Source organism: Myodes glareolus, chromosome 3 (genome assembly GCF_982192425.1).
Source record: "Myodes glareolus chromosome 3, mMyoGla1.1, whole genome shotgun sequence".
Lineage (NCBI taxonomy): Eukaryota > Metazoa > Chordata > Mammalia > Rodentia > Cricetidae > Myodes > Myodes glareolus.
Window position 1 is genome coordinate 92,103,180 of NC_142028.1, and position 22,453 is coordinate 92,125,632.

At 43.9% G+C, this 22,453-nt stretch overlaps 1 pseudogene; it reads left to right on the forward strand.

Annotated features, from left to right (window-relative positions):
• LOC125412669 (BCL2/adenovirus E1B 19 kDa protein-interacting protein 3-like) overlaps positions 1-9,950 on the forward strand; it is a 49,794-nt pseudogene extending 39,844 nt beyond the window's left edge.
• Positions 9,951-22,453: the final 12,503 nt, after the last annotated feature.

Below are 22,453 nucleotides of genomic sequence, written 5' to 3' on the forward strand. Positions count from 1 at the left end.
AGCGGAGCAGCCAATAGCCAGGCAGGAGGGATAGGTGAGACTTCCAGGCAGAGAGGAAGTAGGAAAGGATAATTCAGGTGCAGAGGAGACACCAATGGGACATGGAGGGATTCGGACATACAGAGTGAGAGAAAGGTAAACAGCCACACGGTAAAGCACAGGTTAATAAAAGCAGGTTAATTTAAGTTATAAGAGCTAGTGGGAGCTAAGGCCGAGCTCTCAGAGTCCATAGTAAGTCTCTGTGTCATTATTCGTGTGCTGGCGGCCCTAAGAAAACTCTGACTACAGGGCATTTTCCCTGCAGAGCTCCTAAAGATCTTTATCCCAACTCTCTTCCTTGCTCATGTCTGGGGCTTTGGGAAGAGAACTGAATACTCCTCCTCCCGTCACCTGCTGAGCGAAGGAAAAGGCCCTGGAGATGTGAGTGGCTTGTGAAGAGGTGAATTTGAGTCTTATTGTAAGCATATCAGCCACCTACAACCCAATCCCAGTAACTCTCAAACCCAGTATTTTATGCAAACTCTTGTTGAGGCATTTGACTACCCTTGTCCCCCTTTGACCTGTGAGACACTTTAGAGCTTCCTGTCGTTTAGAAACTTACAAGGGCTTTTTGTCAACAATGCCACCAGCAGATACAATCTTGTCAGCAGTGCCTTTGTCTCCTCTTGGTACCACCAGAACCACACCTGCATCGTTCACGCTAGAAGCTGTATTCTAGCTACCCAACTGCATCTCGATCTAAATGAGGTCAACTTTGCAAGCACTACTATAAAACTTTGGTTTAGTATTTGTTTTGTTAGTCGAGTTGCTGCTGCCGCTGCACAACTTTGGTTTCTTGAGATGGTCTCACTATGTTCCCTAGGCTGGCCTCAAACTTGAGACCTTCCTGCTACCATCTTCTGAGTGCTAGAATTGCAGGTGTGCACCCTAACAGTCAGCTAGAGCTACCCACTCTAGGCATTACTGTTTAAAACTTTGTGTATTCGTATTTAAAACAGTGTTCAACAAGACCTAGGATGAATAGCCAAGAAGAAAGGTATTACTATGCCCATTAGATGAGGAACAATGTATCATTTTATTTAGATTCTTATTCTGCAAATAAGGAAGCCGGGATGTGGAAGTCACTGAGAATAACCGCCAAACCCCCAAACCAAGACAGTTTTTTCTTCAGGAGTGTTTGTGAGCTGCGTTGTGCACAGGCTGGCTTTGATGCTGAAGACAGGTCTGCCCCTTGAGGAATTTGCTGGCATGAACATCAACCGTGTCCTGAGATGCTAAGCTTGCTGAGATGGCGGCTGGGTGTTGCTGCTCTCCTCCTCAGCAGTGGCTACATGTATTGAGGGGTTTCTTGGAATCCCTGAGGCAGAGCTATATTCAGTTAACTGTCTGGGTATATGCGCATGTAGGGGTGTGGCGGGGGAGAGATGGTGCCCACATCCCATTCCACCTACAGTACACTAGGGGGTGTTCCAAGATATGTAAGTTGCCCCCTGGCTATCTATAACTGTTCTTCAGGATTCCACTGCATTCCCAAGGTCCCCAGAAGCCTTCTGCTCATCTCAGCTTTTCTTTCTTCCCTTCCTCCGAAGCCCCACGCAGTGACAGGGAAATGTATACAGAACACAGACACAGCCTGCTGTGGATCAGAACTCGCCTTGATCTAGCCTAGCTCTCTCAGCATGGGAGGTTCGTGGAGAAGGGTGTGTGGAAGCCACATCTCTGCAGGGTTTCCTGCAACAGGTGCTCAGTGAGAATTTTTCTATCAAAAGGTTAAATAAATCAATAAAAGAGGAGCCACAGTATACTAGACTTTGTGTTTCTTTTAAAAGGTTTAAATTACATGTATGTATATATGTATGAATGTATTGATTTGTTGGTTGTTTATTTATTTATGTGTGTACCACTGCACAGGTGGGAAGGTCAGAGGGCAGATTTTGGAAGTTGGTTCTCTCTTTCTACCATGTAGGTTCTAGGTATTGAATTTGGGTCATCAGGCTTGCTGGCAAGTGCCTTTTGCCACGGGGCCATCTCACCTCAGTTTGCATTGCAGATCATGCAAATAGATCCCAGGTACCTAAACTGAGCAGAGAACACCCACCCAAGGGCACACAAGGCATGCTGGAGAGCTGCAGTGCTGGAGAGCTGCAGTGCATGCCTGTTCTGTCTGATGGGTATGCCTCCCATCTGTGGTAAAATATGTGGATCATTTAGACATTTCCATCCAAATTCCAGTCACCACCAGAAGTTGTCAACCTTCCTTGTATCCAAGCGCTTGTGTTCTAATCAAAATGTGCCATGTTTTATCAGTTTATTTTCCTATTTTTTCTATGACAAGAGGAAGGATGCAATGACCAGATCCTTGTCTTTAATGCTTATGTGCTTCAGGTGCCTGCTGCATAAAGCAACTCAAACTCAGTGCCGAAAAAATACCAGCTATTTGCTCTTGTTATTTTTTTCTAAATATATGTACATGAAATACTGTTATTGCAGGATTTGTGAGCAATAACTTCATCATGGAACTAAATATCAGAGAAATAGACATACATTTGTTAAATAATGATTGAGTGGATACAGCATATATTTATTTATTTTTATGTTTTATGTTATGCTGTGTTTAGCCTGCTTGCAGTTAAGTGCACCATGTGCATGCAGTGCCTGAGGAGGCCAGAAGAGGGAGTCAGATCCCCTGGAGCTGGAGTTATAGACATGAACTGACACATTGGTGCTGGGAACCAAACCCAGGTCCTCAGCAAGAGCAGCAGGTGCTCTTAACCGCTAAGTCATCTGTCCAGCCCCACCAGCCATTTCTTTATGCTTCCAGTGTCGGCCCCATTCATGGTGTCCTTGGAAATCTGCCTCCCACAGCAGGCATGCTTCATCTCCATTTCTTGTTGTCAGGGAGATTCATCTGGCAGGTCTGAATGTCTGCTGTCTGGTCAGAGGGGACTCAAAGAGGAGAGTATCCACTTGGACGATAGAGTAGAACCATCTACACAGCCTCTCTTTGTGTCACAGATCCTGAAGGATTGTGGTAAAGTGAATTATTTCAGAAGATCATAAGGAATGGCTTGGCAGTTGTGTGGCTTTGCTTCCATACCATGAGCATGTAGAGAGTCCCTGGGCATAAGTGGAAGGAATGACAAAGGCCCTATGGGATGTACAGCCCTGCATCAATCTCCCATTTGGTATGGCATTCGCGGTCTGATACTTGCCGAATAAAAGAAGTGTTTGTCTGGCGAATCTAATTCCATGTAGAACCAAATTATACCCATGAACACTATTAGAGGCAGATCTCAAAACTCTGAATGAGTTGAGTGGGTGAAAGTCTAGCACAAGATTATAGGTGGAGTGGGGCGGAGGGCGGGGTGTCTACACCAAGGTATAGAAAGTCTCCAGAGACTGTAAGGGTTGCATAGCTAGAGTATGTAGCGTGTCAGGAAGACAGGAGAGAAGATGGGTGGAGACAGATCGCGGAGGAGTGTGGGGTGCATACTACGCGCTTCCTGAGGGAACTGCTTAGATACAGTGTGGCTGACGAGATTAGGGAGACGTTTTAGAGATTCTCGCGTCTGCAGTAGAGATGGTAGACAGGGGGGAGGCGATTGAGAGGCTGACCCGTGGTGGAGGTAAAAGCTGATGCGCGCAATTGGAGCCTTTGCGCCTGGGCGTAGAAGAAAGGGCAGTTTCCCACCATGGCGTCTCACTCACCGCTTTCAGCGCGGCTGTTTCCGTTTTCCCTCCTTTGCATCCACGGCAATCTGAACGCCTACTCCTTCTTTTCGTCAGAATTTGTCACCTGCAATGCATGAGTTTGTAACTCACGGACATACCCCGGCCTGTGTAGCACACAGTCTCTGTGGTGAGGCTCCCTGGGCATCAGGCGATGAAGAGCCTCCGCTCATGCAGATGAAGCTGCAGCAGTCACCTCGGCTTGGGTTTCCCAGGAGATGGAATCTGATTTCTGCCTTGCTTGTGTTCCCAGCAGCCTGACACATTTGTACAGCAGTGCTGTCTCTGGAGCACCAGGCACTTAATAAACATCACCTCCGGAAAGCTCTGAAAACTGGGCCAGTCAAATTCCCAGGTTTCCGGAGTTAGCGGAGGCGACAAGCATAAGTCTCTCCCTGTTATGAAATGAGGAGGGGCTGGAGAGGCAGCTCAGCGGGTAAGAGCGCTTGCTGTGTGTGCACCGGGACCTAAGTTTGAATCCCCAAAACACACTTTAAAAAAGCTAGCCATGAGCGCACCAAGGCCAGCTGGACTGGAACTGAACGAGCATGTGATCAAACCGGACTCTCTGAATGTTGTTGACATGGGGGCTGACTGAGCCCCCAAGGTCCAAATGAAGACTGAGAAGCCATTGACAATGGCACTGGGTCTTGTTTCGTCTGCATGGACTGGCTTTTTGGGATCCTGGCCTGTTTGGATGCTCACCTTCCTGGACCTGGAAGGAGGGGGAAGGAACTTGGATTTCCCACAGGGCAGGAAACCCTGACTGCTCTTGGGAATGGTGAGGGAGGAGGAGAGGGAGTGGGGGGAGTGGGGGGAGCAGGAGGGTATTGGGAGGAGGGGAGGAAGTGGAAAGAGTGTTTTCGGATACTTGAATAAACAAGTCTAACGGAAGAAAAAAAAAAACTAGCCATGGCTGGTGCCTGTAATCTCAGTGTTGGCAGGCAGAGGCAGGAGGATTCTAGGAGCTCCCTGACCAGCTAGCCTGTCAGAAATGGAGCTTTGAGTTCAGCGAGAAACCCTGTCTCAAGGGAATAAGACAGAGAAGATAGATGAAAAAGTCTTCTTTAGAGGATTCAAGCGCATGTGTACACAGGTAGACACACACACACACATACACACACAGTAAAGAAGTTATCAACTACTGATCTCCTTTGGGACTGAACAAGCAATTTTACAGAGTTAAGATGTATTCCGGGAGGGAAGAGCCTGGAGCTTCCGAGACCCTATCCCAAGGGGTGGTTAACCATATCAGAACATGTAGATGGAGCAGCAGGCCGCTTCCTGCTACTCGCTCGGCTAGCTTTACCAGAAATAATTACATGGAAACTGTATTCTTTTAAACACTGCCTGGCCCATTAGTTTCAGCCTCTTATTGGCTAATTCTCACATCTTGCTTTAACCCATGTTTAGTAATCTGTGTAGCACCACGAGGTGGTGGCTTACCAGGAAAGATCCTAACCTGTGTCTGTCTCAGAGAGGAGAGTCATGGCGACTGCCTGCCTCTGCTTTCTTTCTCCCAGAATTCTGTTCTGTCTTTCCCCACCTACCTATGTTCTGACCTATCAGGCCAAGCAGTTTCTTTATTAACCAATGAAAGTAACACAATAGACAGATGACCCTCCTACATCGAGAACGTCAGGAAGACCTCAGAGAGATGTCATTATTGAAGCAAGGACCTGAACACTTAGGCAAGACAAAGGGGTGAGATGGGAAGAATACATGAAGTAGAGGAAATGGCCCACAAACAGGGGCATTGTGGGCTCCAAGGAACACGGATCTCTGCTCCATGTCTGGGCTGGGGTATGTGATGGGCTGTTAGAAGAGGTCAGATAACACAGGGCCTCACCATGTCCCTTATTTGTAAAACGAAGGTGGAAAATAACACATCACATCTTGCTTGAGTAGGTACTGAATGAATGCTGGCCATCAGTCACATGAGTGGGGATTATGCTAAATATCACATAATCACATATTAAAAAAATAAGTGAGTGGCATAACCAAAAACAGTTGGACGTTTGTGCTCGTGGTTTGTCTTCTGGGTGGTAAATGTGCGAGCACAGCAGGTAGCTAACTTGATCTTCAAGGCTTTAGGGTAAGCTGGTTTCCCCTTATACTGCAGAGCCCTAAGACACATCCCTTATTTAGATGGTCAGATGACAAGAGGAAGAACAGGAAATCACAGACAGGTAGGCATGGCTTTAAGTGTTTAGTCTGCTGCTCACTAGCTTGATGACATGGTGGCCCTTCTCTGGGCCTCGATGACGTTGTCTAGAAAGTGGGGCTGATAATATTATCAGATAATGACGATCGAATGAAACAATACTTGGAAAATTTTGTTGTGATATTGGAAGTGCCTCCGTTGGCTTTGTTTTTGGAAACACACTTCCAAGGAGCCCCTTCCTCAAGCCTTCTCTAGCCTGAGTCCTCGCCATTGTGACCACGAGGGTCCAAGACATCCCCCAGCTGGTGTGCTAACACTTCCTTCTGTCATTGGAGGGAGACTCATCTTGGGACGCTAATTAATTATGATGCCCAGATGTGAAAGTTGAAAACAAACGGGCCCAGAGGACCCTGTGGCTAGACCCTGGGCCTGACTCTCACAGGTGCCTCCCCGGGATGGGGCTCTGTTTAGGCAGAAGCAGGCTAGCCTAATCTCCCCCACATTACTGTAATTATTAACTACTACTTCTAGAATCTATCGAGTTATCATTATTGTTATTATTCTGAAACTCAACCCCATTTCCATGTCGTAAAGATAAACCAAATCTCATTTCAATTAGTTGCAGCAGGAGGGAATGAACTTTAAACAGACATTTAATTTCTGGAAAAAAAATTAGGAAGTTCTTCATGGAAATGTTATGGCATTTTGAAACAGATTAATAGTTCAGTGTGAACACATCCACCCTGCAGCTAAATGACGGCTGCATGAGGAGGAGGAGGCAGGTACATTGAGCAAAACCAGTGGCTGCCACTGGCTTGGAGCTCCTCAGATAGTCTTTGTTTCCTGACTTTCAAATACTATTCGGTTTTTTTAGAAAGTCACTTTATAGATTGAGTTATTGGTCTTACATTATGGGTATATTTTATTTATTGAGTGGAAAGAGTTGACTTTCAAGGTGACGATAAAATTTAGCAAAATCTTCCCAAATCTATGAAAAGATGTAAATTCTCCCCCCAAAAGCTCAACTCTCAAGATGGTGACCTGCAAGGGCGGGTGTGTGGGTGTGTGTGGGGTGCGAGGGTGCGGGGCTGGGGTGGGGGCTGGGGGTGTTCCCTAGCGCCGGTTCAGATGGTGTATTCTCTTGCTTTCTCGAATTAGCATTCATATCCAAGAGCGTGCCCTGCTTTTCAGCAGCTGGACATGACAAGGGGAAAGGTCTCCGTGATGGATTCTTGTGTGTGTCTGTAAATTCCATGCTTGTGAAGTTGGATTAATAGCAAGGGGTACTGAAGTCCTTTTGTTCTTGCACAAACAGCTCCCGAGCCGGGGAGGGACAGAGTGAGCATCTCAGTGGAACGGAGCCCGGAGGTATGACTTGGAGAGGGACTTGAGTCAATCTCTGGCCTCCCTCCCCAAGCCTCATTACCGCATCTTTTCCTCTGGGACCTGGGGAGAAACCACAAAATAAATGTCAGCGACTTCAGCGTTTCTCTCGGTATCTGTGCAGGCTGCAGTGAGCTCTAGATTCAGTGGACTGCCCTGGATGTATGCAGCGGGGCCTGTAAATACAGTCTAGTTCCTAGGGAAAGAAAACAGCAGCTAACCTGGCTAGGGGCTATTACAGATGAGGGTCTTTGGAACAGGGATTTTAGCTCCAGGGCTGAGCTGTTGCTGGGTGTGCTATGGGATGTAACCTTCTATTCCTGTAGGAGACACCAAGCCACAGTTATAAAAATAAGCTTTTCCCTCCAGAAATACATTGTAGACAGTTGACACAGATTAATGAGGTTGAGATTTTTTTAAAATCTAATACCATTTTAAAAAGTAGCATAAAAGTTTTCATCTAACTCAACTTAGCATATAATTTGGTAGCTTAGTGGCTGGGAACAGTGCTGCTCAATGAGAGTTTGCCGCTCTGTTGCAGAAAAACAGTTACAATTTAGCAAGCTTTTTTACAGAAGTGAGTTTATTCTAGTGTCCATGATAAATTATCTTCATTTTATGAAATGATGATGGAGATAGGCAATTTTTAATTTGTTCAAAAAATTTAAAATTATATTTTTGTGGGGAGGGGTCAAGACAGCCATGGCACTTGCGAAGGCCAGAGGACGACTTGCAAGAGGTGGTTCCCTCCTACCCTGTGGGTCCTGGAGATTGAACTCAGATAGCCAGGCTTGACAGCAAGTAACTTTACCCACTGAAATATCTCTTGGTCCTAGTTTATTTTTTTTTTAAAAAAACCAACCACTTTATTGACATGTGAAAAGCCGTACCCATTTAACTTTTATGATCTGATGAATTTTGGAACAAGCATATACTTGTGAAACCACCTTCATCAGTAAACCTTCACATCGCCTCCTCCTGGCCTCAAATCCATCACCTCTCAAAGTTGTCTCTCACCTCTTTTATTAATAGCATGACTACTTTTTTTGTGGTAAGAAAACTAATGTGAAAAAATATAAAAAAGAAAACTAATATAACATCTATTTTCATATCAAAAGTTAAACAAAAAAATATAATGTTGTGAACTATAGGCACTATGTTTGATGGTGTTCTAAAATGCCCTTTGCACATAAGAAAAACACTTTTCAACTTATTTCCAAATCAAAAAGATTTTGTTTTTAAAATGTCAGGTTAGAAAAATCCTCAGGTCTGATAACCACCATCTTAGGGCAACGACTTTAGGATTGCAGTCCTTGAACTCCATGACTCACCAACTTTTTCAGCTTAGGCAAAAGAATTACTGTCCTAGCTCTTAATTTTCTCAACTGTAAAATGAAGACAGATGCATTTATCTTACAGAGATATCATAAGACAACATTATTAACAAAAGCCTAAACACCCAAACCATCTCCGTGACCATCAGCTTGGGCCTGGGTAAACTGATGTGTCCACAACGGCATAGCACCCAGCAGTAAAATGAATGAATGAATGAATGAATGAATGAATGAGATGATCGGCTGCATCTCAAAAACAAGCTCCGTGAAAGGAACTGGATGCAGAAGATGACATATGACTTACATGAAAGGTCAGAGAGGACGAATCTACAGAGGTAGAAAGAACATTAGCGATTGCCCAGGGCTGTGGCGGGGGTGGGGGTTGACTGAAATGGACACAAAGGGTCTCACTGGGGCAGAGGACATGTTCTTAACAGGACCATGGTAAAGGCTATTCAACTACTCACTTAGAAAAAAAAAATCACCGAATTGTGTATTTAAGATTGGAGAAACTTTGGATTCTACCTTAACAAAGCTGTTAAAAAAAAAACAACTAAGGATAAGGTTAAGGTGATGGAAACGTGTAACATGCTCGCTGCACAAGCATGCATACTTGAGCCTGGATACTCAGCACCCACGTGAGAGCTGCCAGGGCAGCTCACTCCTAAACCCCAGTCTGGGGATGCGGGAGAGAGACAGATTCCTGAAGCTGGCTGGCCTCGCCATCGTCGTGTGCTTGCTTCAAGTCGGTGAGAGACTTGTCATGAGAAATAAAGATGGAGAGTAACCAAGCAAAGACACCAGACATTGACTTCTGGCCTCCACATATGTGTGAGTGGACAAGCACACACACACACACACACACACACACACACACACACACACACACACACCCCTTTTAATTAAAAATATAAAATAGAAAGCTAATGCAGGAACTGTAATCTAAGATTCAGCAGGGTGAAATCCTGGCTGGTCCTTGGCATGTGCTCCCTGAAGAGAGAGCCAGACCCACTGGCCAGCATCAGCCAATAGTTATGGCTGGACTGAGGTACGTTGTCTCTTAACACGCTAATTTCCATTATGAAATATTTGGAGGTGGGCGCAGGTAGGACCTGCTTTAGAGGGTTCTGCCTTGCTGAGTACATTCATCTATTCACAGTAGCGGGCCCACTGGCGAATGGGTCATCCTGAGAATGTGTCTCCTATAAGGCCAAGGTGAGGCCTCCCATACTTTGTCTCCTACCACGTAATGCCTTATCCTGTGTCAGGTCTCTGCTAGTAAGAAGGCCACCGCCAGAAGTGGTCGCTTCACTGTGGACCAGGACCATGAACCACAGTAAACCTATTTTTCCCCAAATGCACCTAGTCTATGGTATTGTGGCACTGGCCACAGAAAATGGGCTAAGACATGACCCTTTGAGAGAGCTCCCTCCTCTGCCATGAGCTGTAAGTTGTTGTAATGCACCCCTGTATAGGTATAGCTCCAGCCCAGGTGTTTAGGGAAACAAAACCAGTAAGTAAAACAATCAGATGTTGAAACAATCCATTTACTGATTAAATGTTATGGTGGTTTGAATGAAAAGACAAAGTCAAAATCAGGAGGTGGCATGTTAGGGAAGGGATCATTAGTCAAATCTTGAAGAAAGAGGAAGAACCCAGAAGAAAAGAAGTTAGAGGCAGAGCCTGTAAGAATACCACAGGACAAGCACAGCCACAGAAACAAATCCCCAAGGTCACTCTGAGAGACCCAGGGGGAAGTCCAGACTTTGGAAGTAGACAGACTTGGGGCCAATCTCTGGCTCCACCCTCAGACCCTGGGTGACCTTGAGCAAGGACCACACTGTCTGACCCACGCTCACTAACTGTAGAGTGCTGGTAATAAAGCCTGTCTTCCAGGATGAGCTAAGATATAAGTGAGACATCTACCTGAAGCCCTCGTTCACTGCTTGGCTGATACAGGGTATTTCATAAAAGTAAGTTTCCTTTCTTCACACGCCCTTAAAAAGGTGATCATTGAATTATGGAAGAAACCTATGGGAGGTCTTCAAAAAGACAGCATCAGATTCAAACGAAGGGGCTGACACCATTGGTCAAATAGTTTTCCTCCCCTTAAGACCTGGTTCATTTCTAATGCAGCCTGTGCGTCTCCTTGGCTGTACTGGGGTCGTTTTAGAAAGAGCGCCTTTGCTATGCTATCGCCTATGGATAGCGTCTGCGCCCATTTTTAGTGCACGATTCACTGAGCTTTGACAAACGTAGGCTCACTGCCACCGTCACCACAGTCAGGTCCCGGGTAATGTTATCAGCCTTGCCTTTCTCTGTCAGCCTTCACCACACCAGTCCTCACCCCACCCACCCCTCACACCTGAGATATGGCAATTCGGTCTCCGTTCTAGCAGGTGGGAATGTGGGAATGGTTTCTGGTTTTCAGCACAATGAGTAAAATCGCTCCAGGGGCTGGGGATCTGCTCACTAGTGGGGCAGTCGTGTAGGTGAGGCCTTGGGTTTTATCTTAGTACCACGAAATGAATGAATGAATGAACAAATGAATGAATGAATAACAAATGAGCAGATACATCCACTGAGCCAGTTGCTGATAAAGACTTACTGAACACTATTATTTCCTAGGAATTACAGCAGGACCTGGGACTGTAGTAATTTATAGAATTTACATTCTTTGTATGTAAGGCAGACACTTTTTTAAATCATTAAAATTCCTAGAGCCTTTCCATTTTTTGAGAGCTTTCTTCCCCACAAATTTGAAACAGACAAGAGACTTTTAGATATTTTAGCTCAAATACATAACTTTAAAAATTCTAATTAGAATATATCATCACTTGCCCATGATCATGGTTACAATTAAAATGAATGGGAAGGCTGGGTGTGATGGCTTCTATCTTTAATCTCAGAATTTGGAAGGCTGTGGTAGAAGGATATCAAATAATAGGCCAGGCTGGGAGAGGAAAAATTACAGTAGCCACCTTGGAAATTTTCAACAATTTCCTACAAAATTAAAATTCGACACAGCAGTTCCATACCTGAGCGCTGACCAAGAGAAATGAGATATTTATCAAAAGCTCAAGTGTTTAGAGCATTTGCTTGTTTCTGCAATCACTATTCTGTTGGACCAGAAACCTAGGGCCTCACACTGCTGACCAGGGCTCTGCCTCTGAGCCACCCCAGCCCTCTGTGTCTTTGTTAGGTGTGGAGAAGCTCGGCTGGAACCGTGGGTCTCTTCCTATGAGATTCAGGTGTATCACTTACTCTCAGCCCTTTCTGAGAATTCCCTGCCTGCTTCCTTGTTCCAGTCACTCAAACAATACACCTTTTAAACGAAAGCACCATCACCATCAGCAAGATTTGAAGTTTTGTTGTTGTTGTTTTGTGTGTGTGCATGATATGTGATGTGTGTGTGCATGTGTGTGTGCTCATGCCACAATACACGTGTGTAGGTCAGAGGACAACTTTCAGGAATCCATTCTTTCCTTCTAACCTTACCGAGACAGAACTGCTTAGATTTCTGCCATGCTGGTACTCCAGGCTGGCTAGCCTGTGAACATCCGGGACACTCTTCTGTCTGCGCCTCTCATCTTACCACAAGAGTGCTGGGGTGAGTACCACAGAATCTGGCTGTTTTAAAATTGATGTTCTGGGGATTGAACTCAGGTCAGCAGGCCTTTGTGGCAGGCAATCTACTGAGCCATCTTGCAGGCCCTCGAGTATTTATTAATGCCCAAGTTCAAGGCAATCTGATACAGGGTTGAGCAGAGCTTGATCCTTGCTCTTGGGAAGCCTGTGGTCCCTCTAGAACTACGAACTGCAAGCATTTCCTCAAAGGCCATACTCAGAAATCAGGTGTGGCAGTGATGAGGGCAGCACTGCCCGAGTTCGTGATATCATGAGGAAGGAGGTCTGGTCTCCTGCATGGGGAACAAGAAAACGTTTCATGGAGGAGGCGGCAACAGGAGATGGAGGAGGGGTGGGCTGAGATGTTTGTAGGGAAAGGCAGCACAAGCCGGATGTGGAGGAGGATGGCCCGGGAGAGCAGAGGTGGATCGCCCTGCAACCCCGTCTTGAGATGGGATCAGAAGGTAGAGTTGGGTCCTCTAAGAACTTGCACCGTATCTTCTTCTCTTGCTTCCTGGGAAGAGGTCCTCTGAAATGGAAAAGGAATTTCTGGAGGAAAAGCCGTGTAAATTCTGTTTTAACTTTTCTCAGTCAGCAATGAAGACTGTGAGTGCGAGACAGATACAGTTCCATGCCCTGAGCTCTCTAATACTCTGGCCTCCACTTGGACAAGTCTATGCTTGAAATTTACCAGGTTTGAGGCATTCGCCTTGTCTGGGGGTCAGCGAGATGAGGATGGGAAACTCTGCTAGGCATCAGCTGCAGGAGGATGGGAAAGGCTTCTAGGTGCCTGCAGGTGAGGGTAAGAAACTCTGCTAGGTACCTTCCAGGTGAGGGTAAGAAACTCTGCTAGGTACCTGCAGGTGAGGGTGTGAAACTCATTGGTTTTGTTCACAGTTTTATTTTCAGAGCCTGAATTTGTTTAATCAACCAGTTGGTGAAAATGAAATATTCCTTCTAATTTAGATTCTTTGCAATGATATAAATACTTGTGCGTGCTGTTCTTCCGGTAACAGTAAGCTACCCAGTTACTACAGTTGATTGTAATGTCTGACTGAAAACCCTGCTGTTTTTAACGCTTTTGATTTTTTTTTTATAAGGGTCTGTTTTGTTTCATTTTTGTTTTTGTTTTTCGAGACAGGACTTCTCTGTGTTGTTTTTCAAGACAGGTTTTCTCTGTGTAACATCCCTGAGTGTCCTGGAACTCACTTGTAGATCAGGCTGGCCTCGAACTCACAGAGATCTGCCTGCCTCTGCCTCCTGAGGGCTAGGATTAAGGGAGGAGTAGCCACCACCTCCCTGGCAGGTCTTCTTATTATGCAAATAATAAGAACTGCATTGATAGAGACACTTTTTTTTTTGACATAGAGTCTCACTGTGTAGTCCCAACTGGCCTGGAATTCACTATGTAAATGAGGCTGGCCTTTAACTCACAGAGAGCCACCTGCCTCTGTCTCCTGGGTGCTGGGATTAAAGGCATGTGACACCATGTCCTACACAAGACACTTATTCTTTGCCAGACATTGCATTATCAAGTTTCCTGTAATATTTGAGTAAACTGACGTCAAGAGAAACTGAATTATTTGCCCATAGTTCAGACTAAATGACAGGGTTGGGATTCCCATGTAAGTCTGGACTCAGCAAGTTACGCCTTCCTCTGAAGTTACAGAAATTGGATGTGGGTGAGGGTAACATCCATCGTGATGCTAACAAGGGTTGGCTACAGAAAAGGTTCAACCTAGCCATTTGCCTATTTGCTTTGGGAAATTTGAGCCATCTTAAATACCATATGTGAGATCTCTGTATTAAAATAATGAGATGAAGTCAACAGAAATGAACTTGTTCTTTACACATCAATTTTAAGGAGCCCTAATTTTTGGAAAGTACTGGGGTACACCTCTTCAGGCTAAAATTTAAGCATTCAAATAGCTTCCTCCTTATATTTCCAAGTGGCTTGGATATTTTCCCCTTTCCTTTCCCTAGGTATTTGTCAGACAGTGTCCGCACACCTCTGTGCACACCCAAGTGCCAGAATGCCGCTTGAAAGAAAATAGTTTGGGTAGTGTAAAAACATATTCTAAGTAAGCTATTGCTTTTGTCCCACACCCTAGAAGCCTTTGAGCAAGATTCCTGAAATTCATTTAGTGGGTATTCACTTAGACTTTTCTGAAGAACAATTTCTCTGTAAATTATTAACTTTTTATTGCCACATTTCCCAGATTCAATTAGATTAACATTTAGCGTCATTTCTCAAGCACGGATAATCATCCCGAAGACGCTTTGAAGAGAGAATGGGTGCGCTCTCTACCTTTCGGTCTTTTAATTTATCTTATTTATTTGGCAGGTGTGTGCATGTGTGCCGGGCAGAGGGAGGCTGAGAGTCTGACACTTGATGGGAATTGATAAGTTGAGAACCATTCCACGTTGAGTTGATGGCGTTTGGTTTTCTCTGCCGTGGGCACATCAGAGAGCCGATGAAATATGCAGGCTAGAGAGGACGGATTCCCTAAGTGGCTTCTGAATACAACATTTACGCCTAGCCAGTAAAGTTTAGCAAACCATGTCCAGGGCTGTTGACAAGCAGCACAAACGGAGTGATAGCAGTGATCTTTTGATGTGTGGGTGAAGGTAGGCTTTGGAGGTTTCTTCTTTACGGTCCCCTGACGGGATGGGGGTAAAGTCCAAAGCAGGAGCGGTGGCCATAGCAAGGCCCCTTGCTACGGTGGCAGCGACTTCAAACATGGCTCATGAATAGGAGCCCATTTGACCCTTGACCAGAACCAGGCTCTAAATTGGCAGACAGAGAATCGGAGTAATTTGTATCATTTCAATTAGTTACTCGCTGCATAACGGGGAGGTCATGACTTTCTGCCATGATGACTGCCCATGGCAACCAAGCCTGAATGTACCGTCAGTTTCCAAATACTTTCACTTAATAAATGTAAGTTCATAAACAAGGCTCGATTGTTGGGGTGCACAACAAAGCGAATTATCCACTCTGAGACCGAACGGACGGAAGATGACATAACTTCATCGGCAAGATCCTTTCAATTTTTTCTTTTTTTTTTTTTTTTTTTGGTAAGGGAGAAGCTGATAAATGGGGTTAATAACGTCGGCTGAATGAGCAGTATTGATCTCGGGCTATGTAAAACAGCCAGGAAAGAAGCAAGTTTATGTAAGAGCACTGTTGTTGGAGTTCTGAAAGCCAGCAGTTTTCTTTCACTGTTTGCTCTGTACAACCAAAATTCAAAAATCTTAAAATCAATGTTACCATTGTCGGGCCCAAACAGCACACCCTTCCGTGGACAATGCAAAGAATTTCAAAATATAGATAGCTGCCTGCTCCATACAGCTCTGATGGCAAGAGACATTGGGCTGTTTTCTTTCGAGAAAGAAAGGGCAGCTTGTTCCAGTGTGAAGACAATGGTGCATCTAGATGCCTGAGAAACCTCATGAACTCCGTGCAATAATTCAAGCCTTTGATTTGAAAAATGTTTTGTGTGTCTTCCTCCACTTTCCCCTCGTGCCAGTCAAGAGCTGTTAGCAAGTCAATGTTTCCCGCTCGAGGAAGGAAGAAAAAAAAAAAGTTCAGCACGTACATAAGTTTTTGCTATTTGGCTTTTGTTTTTTGAATTAAAATAAAGGTTTCCTTCTTCCGTGTCACAATCTATTAGCCACCAGGAAAGCTGGTATCACAGTTCGCTCCCATTCGCCCTGCATCTATAGCGGATTTGACGGTGTGTGGAAACCAACACGGGCTCTGCTCTGTGACTGTCACCTGCAATCAGTTGGTGCTGTGGCTCAGATTAACCATGACAGTAGGCAATATTTCCAACATTATTAGAAGAGAAACCTAATATTTTGGGACATCAGGGATCTCTGAGCTGTTGTCCATCAAATTGAGAACATTCATTTCCTACTCCTTGGATGGATAACCTTAAGTTTTAACCACTTAATGGGCAAAACTCTTCCTTAAATAAAAATAAGAAGATTAAATTGAATATGAAGGGGGAAGATGTAACTATTCTGGTATTTAAAGCTATGTCTTGGAGTCATCCCCCAAAGGTCTGGTGTCTTCATACCCAAGATGGACCTCCTATTTTTTTTCTTTAAATTTATCCGCACAAAGTGCCTTAGGCGTTCTTGAATTTTCATCCTTAGAATATTTTGATATTAAATTTGTGAGGTAGCCACATCTTCACTATTTTTGGATTTTCACCTAATGTGGTTCCTGTTATATAAACAAAGATTTGCCAAAAATGCTATATAAGGCATTTATAGGATGGGCATTCAGACACTTGAAAACTACTTATTTAAAAAAAAAACTATTGTGTTGTATGACTATGCATTCAGGTAGGGTACCAATGACCACGGTCAAATTTGATAATACTATTTAGAAAGTGGAAGGGTTTTTAGGTCTGTGTTTATCAGCGTGAATGTCATTTTTTTTACCTCTCTCTGATTGGCTTGAGTTTACCTGAGTATAACTGAAAGGTGGGTAGCCTCCTGGTCTTCTGAACTCCGTTTTGTCTTCATTACAGCTGAAAAAAGTGCATAGAATTATGGTATCTAGTCCTTATACATTAGTCACAACTTCCTAGGTGATTGAAGCCCCTTACAACCATACTTTTTTCAAATATTGATTATGTTCTAAGCACTAGAAATGTAGAAATGTCTTCAGACAGTCACATCAACTCCATGCACTGCGCTTTGAGAATTTGCTCCCTTTGGCTAATGTGCATCTTATTGGCCCATCTCATAGGTACAGGAGCCTAGATCAGCAGGAGAATGTTGCAGGGCTAAACCTCTTCTTAATCTTTTCCTTCTATCCCCTGACTCTGTATTTCTCATATAGAGATAAATGATTTCCAAAGCTAAGTTTGCAGTCTTATAAAGAACAGATTAAGGCTGGGGAGATGGCTTAGTGAATTAAGCACTTGCTGTGTAACCTGAGGACTAGAGCTTGAATCTCTAGTACCCATGTAGTACCCATGTAGTACCCATGTAGTACCCATGTAGTACCCATGTAGTACCCATGTAGTACCCATGTAGTACCCATGTACCTGACTGATGGGCGTGGTAGCCTGCCTGCAAGCCCAGCACTCCTGAGCTAAGGACAGGAACTCCTCAGAGCAAGCCAGCTAGCTAGTTTGGCAGAATTAGTGTGCTCTGGGTCCCAACAACAACAACAACAAATCTGTCTTAAAATATGTGAATATGTGTGGGAGGAAGACATCCAATGTCAACTTCTGGCCTCCACATGCATGCATACATGTGCACCTGTGCACACTTGTGCACCTACACACATTTAAACACACACACATGCATGCATGCACACACACATGTACACAAGCACACACAAAAGAAAAGAAAGACACCAAAGACTTGATCCCCTTCCTTGTACTCACCAGGTCTTTATGTTTGAAGACCTTAACATTTCGTAAGGGCTGTGTAGACAATTACCTAACTTCTCCCTGCTTTCTCTCCTAACCTCAGGAAAACAAAACAGAACCCAAACAGCCTGATAAAGTTCGTAACTTCTTTCAGGATCCTTTTTTTTTTTTTCTCTTTTTAGGCCACTGCTGCTCCCAGGTCTATCCATCATCATTTTAGCTTTGAAAGTTGGCTCATTTGTCTTGTCCCCTTACTTCTGTCACCTCAAGCTCTGAATGTTGGGTCCTGATTTCTTGCCTGTGGTCTTTCATTGGCCCACTCCCTGCTGGCACCCACTCCATCATTCTTCTGGCTATTTGATCTCAGTTTCCTGTGTATCAGGCTGCTTAGCCACCTGATGGCTTTTGACTCCGGATTCTTCATTCTTTTCCCGGCTTGCCGGTCCATCATTACCCTAACCTTCCCTCTGCTCATCACCCTTTCCATTAACACAATTCATTGCATTTTCAGTCTAATTACGGAGTGGAATTCTGTTAGAGGAATTTGGGGAACATGGAGAAAACCACAGACAGCTTCAATCCCACAATCCGGACAGCACCACAGCTCCCATTTTGGAATGAGTTCCTGACTTGTGGGATGTGTCTTCCCTCCCTCTTCTCTTCTAATTTTTTTCTTCCTGCATATAGTTGGTGTGAATTCATACAGCTTATAGAGTTATTGGCTCCTTGGGCCTTTTTTCTTTTCATCAGAAGCATTACTTCCAGCATTTTTCTTCTCAGATTATCTCCAAATGCTATAAAGTTCCGTTTTCTTCTATTGCCTCTGTAATTTTCCCTCTCATTTCCTTCCCACAGTCTCAGGCCTCCATAAAATAACTCATGGTTTAATATAATGCATGTTCTCCATACCCTTTCGCTTTGGCCTGCTTGGATGTACTCTATCAAGAAGCTTTCATCTTGTAATAAGAACATAATCTTCGTTGCTTTTCCACACTTGGTTGCTACTTTTTTTTCCTTCTTTCTCCTTATAGTTTTGCAGGGGGAGTGGATAGGGAAAATAGAGTATTTTGAGAATAGATGCATTATAAAAATCTTACTGTTGGTTTATCTCCCAGGAACATGGACTATACCACGTATATTATACTTAGGGATGTTCCAATTAGCAAGGAAACGTGACTTTAGGCTCAAGATATACAGAACAAGGTGCTCTTAGCTTTTCTAGAACTCTGGATATTATTGGTTACCCAATAATTCATTTATCAAAAATATATCAAACAACTTTGCTTTCTAACAGAAACATTACGTAAGCTACAAATGTGACTCACATATGCTATTTAAGTCAGAGTAGCCACAATGAAAAAGCATGTAAAACTAATTTCAATAATATATTTTATTTAACTCAAGCTATTAATAACTATCAACTATAAGCAATATGAGATTATTAATAAGATTTTTCCCCTAAAGGTCTTCAAAGTCTGGTGTGTGTTTTTTTATAATTTCAGTGACGTTTCCATTTCAAGTCTTTAACAATCACATTTGCCTGTGGCTACCTGTGGGACAACACGGACCCTGAACTATTCTGCTGAGGAGTCTGAAAGGAACAAGGAAGATGCAATCCTCAGGCAAGCTAGGCTCCACCAGGCACGGGAGCAGAGGCAAATGATCATTAATGGGATGTAGACAGGACAAGCAAACTAGAGCAAAGGAGACAAGGGAAGGCGCAGGGTTAGCCTGCACCTGCCCACCCACGACTGCTTTGATTGTGTAATGCTGGACGGTCAAGAAGCTCTTCCTTCTAGACTTAGATCTGACTCACTACCCACCGCACCTTATGTTAGACTCTACACTGAAAACCAAACAAGACGATTTTACGTTCACTGACCCTGCCCTGCCTCCTGCATGAATGCCCTGCTCTCCTGTGAATAATGGGATTCTGGAGATTGCCTCTGTCTCCTCAGCACTACCGCAGCCCGATTCTTCACTCTGTGTCTTTAGACTGAATAAATGAACGAGGAAGCATGTGTCGGGTAAGCAAAGGCTTCATTTTAGGATTATAATTATTTTTTCCATTTCTTGCTGCCTTGCGCAATAAACTTCTTCCCATCTCCTCCTCTCTGCTTTCTTCTTTCTATCCTTTCTGTCATTTCACAGCTTTTAAAGCTAAGGTTTGATTATTGCATCCTGGGAATTGAACAAGGTTTCATGTATGTAAAGACAAGAAATCCAGGCACTGCCTACAGGGCTCTGTGAACCTTTGAATATGTTTCTGTAAGTAATAGCAGCTAATCTTCACTGAGTGTTCTCTCTCTCTCTCTCTCTGTGTGTGTGTGTGTGTGTGTGTATTTGTGTGTGTATGTGTGTATGTGTATATGTGTGTGTGTGCCAGGCTCAACTCAACTATGCACTTCTATACATTTTATCTTTTAGAATTTTAGTGTAGTATTGTGTGTTGAGCATTATTTTATCCTTATTTCACAGATAAGGAAATTTGCTTACGATTCCATTGCTGGAACGTGTTGGAGTTGGAATTCAAATGTAGGTCAGAGTCAATGCTTGTAACCCTTGTAATAAAAGGGACCTGAGTCTTTGGAGTCCCTGGGATGGCCTAGCGCCCATTTTGCCCAATTAGATAAAGCGTCATCTTTAAAATGAATAACTAGATAGATATTAATAATTTAAAATAGTAAAGGGTAGTGTTATCTATCTCCCTACTAAATGCCCTGGAGAACTATTTCTTAGGTCTCTCACTTTATACCTATTTCTAATATATATATTTACATACAATATTTATATGTGTATATGAAATCTAAAAGATATATAGGTGTCACTTCCCCCCACATCTTGTTCCATGCCTGGAAGATGGCTGACCCTGTCTCAATGAGCAGATTTGTTCTTTTCAAGGCTCAACTATTACCATGAAAATTCCACTAATTCAGTTATTTTATTAATACCTTCCCGTCCTAAGGGTGTGTATCCTCTGTTTATGCTCTGGCCAGGCCTCTGGCTGCCCCCACCTCCACCCCAGACACACTGTGCCTGTGTGGAAGGGTCTCTTAGGAACGTACAGACCGTCGACAGCAACTTTCTTCCGGAATGTTCTCTAGATGAGGCTTTTCATGTCCTGCTTCTTCTGTCCTAATCATCTTTCTACTTTAGAACCCAAGTTTTATTTCCAACAGATACTTGATTGCTCTGAGTTTTATTACCTCTCCCATCTGTAAAAGCAGATATTAGTTTGTATTTAATTTTGTAGAACAATATTGTAATATTCTTTCATTAACATGTGCTTTCCTTAAAATACTAGATATATATAAAAATACAAAGGTTATATTAATGATCTGGCCTTTTATAACATCTGTTAAAGATTTATTTGATTTTATGTGTATGAGTATTTGCCCGCATGTGTGTATGTGCACCTGATGTGTGCCTCATTCTCACAAAAGCAAAACACGGGAAACAGATCCATGTGGGTACTGGGAACTGAACCCAGGTCCTCCACAAGAGCAGCCAGCACTCCTAACTGCTGGGCCATCTCTCCAGTACCCAGACCTGCCTCCTTTGTAAACCGCCAGGCTCTTTTCCCGTATGCATTAGTACTTCTGGCTTTTTCTATGGAGTGGTAGTCTAGCACTCAGAGAAGGAGGTGGCACTTTGTACAGGACAGACCTGAGTTTAGGTCCAACTTCTGCTACTCAATCTGGGCTATCTTGTTACTGGCACGCCCCCTCCCTGTGCCTCAACTGCTTCATCTTATGAAGTAAGAATGGTAACTTCTGTGTTTTAAGTACTTCTGTGCTGACATTTACTCTTTCTAACAGCCCTGCAATGAGGCTGTTAGGCACATTAACATCCCAGGGAAGTATATTTTCCATTGAGCGCTGTGGCCTAGCCTGTAATGGCTTTGTACACATGTTCTAATGGCTGCATACAGTCACAGTGTAGTTAGGCCTTAGCATGTGTGGCTATTGGCTTGCTGCCAGACACCTGGATGGTTTGGAGAGTTTTTCTCTGCAAACGTGATTGTGATGAACATATTCCTGTACGAGTGTTCCCCTTCGTTCTGACAGTCCCCTTGCTGTAGAGCCAAGGCCTTAAAGGTCAAGGGCAGAAGCACATTTTTAAAGGGTTTTGCTGCCAGTTACTGTAATCATTTCCCAAACAGTTGTATAAATTTATGCCCCCCCACTAGCATGGCGGTGTCTCTTTGACCTACTGTGCAGGTCAAAGTCATTGTGGAGAGCAAACAACAAAGGTTAGAGCCCCCGTGACGACGCACTCTGTCTTCCAGGCGTTCCCAAAGAACGAGAAACTTTTCTCCCCGTCAGCCAGCTCCCTGACCTAACCACTCTGCCAGCTTTATTGGGGGCCTCTAGATAATGGTCAGAGGCAATTTAACCTCCCCTTGCAGAGGTTCCCTTCAACATGGATATTAAGGATTAAGTCTCTCCTATCATGTGTACAATTAGGGCTTTTACTTAACCAGGTCCAACCAAACTGGGCCAATTCTTAGGAACCAGGGTATAAACCCTGCATGCGATGTGTGTGAAGGTTCTAATGGTGCCTGAGTCTGACATGCATGAGCATTGGAGGCTCGGGAAGAGGGCAGACTGGCAGGGTTCCCATGAGCCTCTCTCCTTTCTTCTGGAAGATGATGGTAACTCATTATGTTTCTATAGGTTGAGTGGAATTTGTGTTCTTTTATAAGCTACTTTTGTTAATTGGAAAAGCAGTTATTAAACTCTACCAAATCTCTACTTTCAGAGCTGCAAATTGGGACCATCACCTATTACTTAGGGCTTTCTGAAGAAAAAAAATAGAGATCC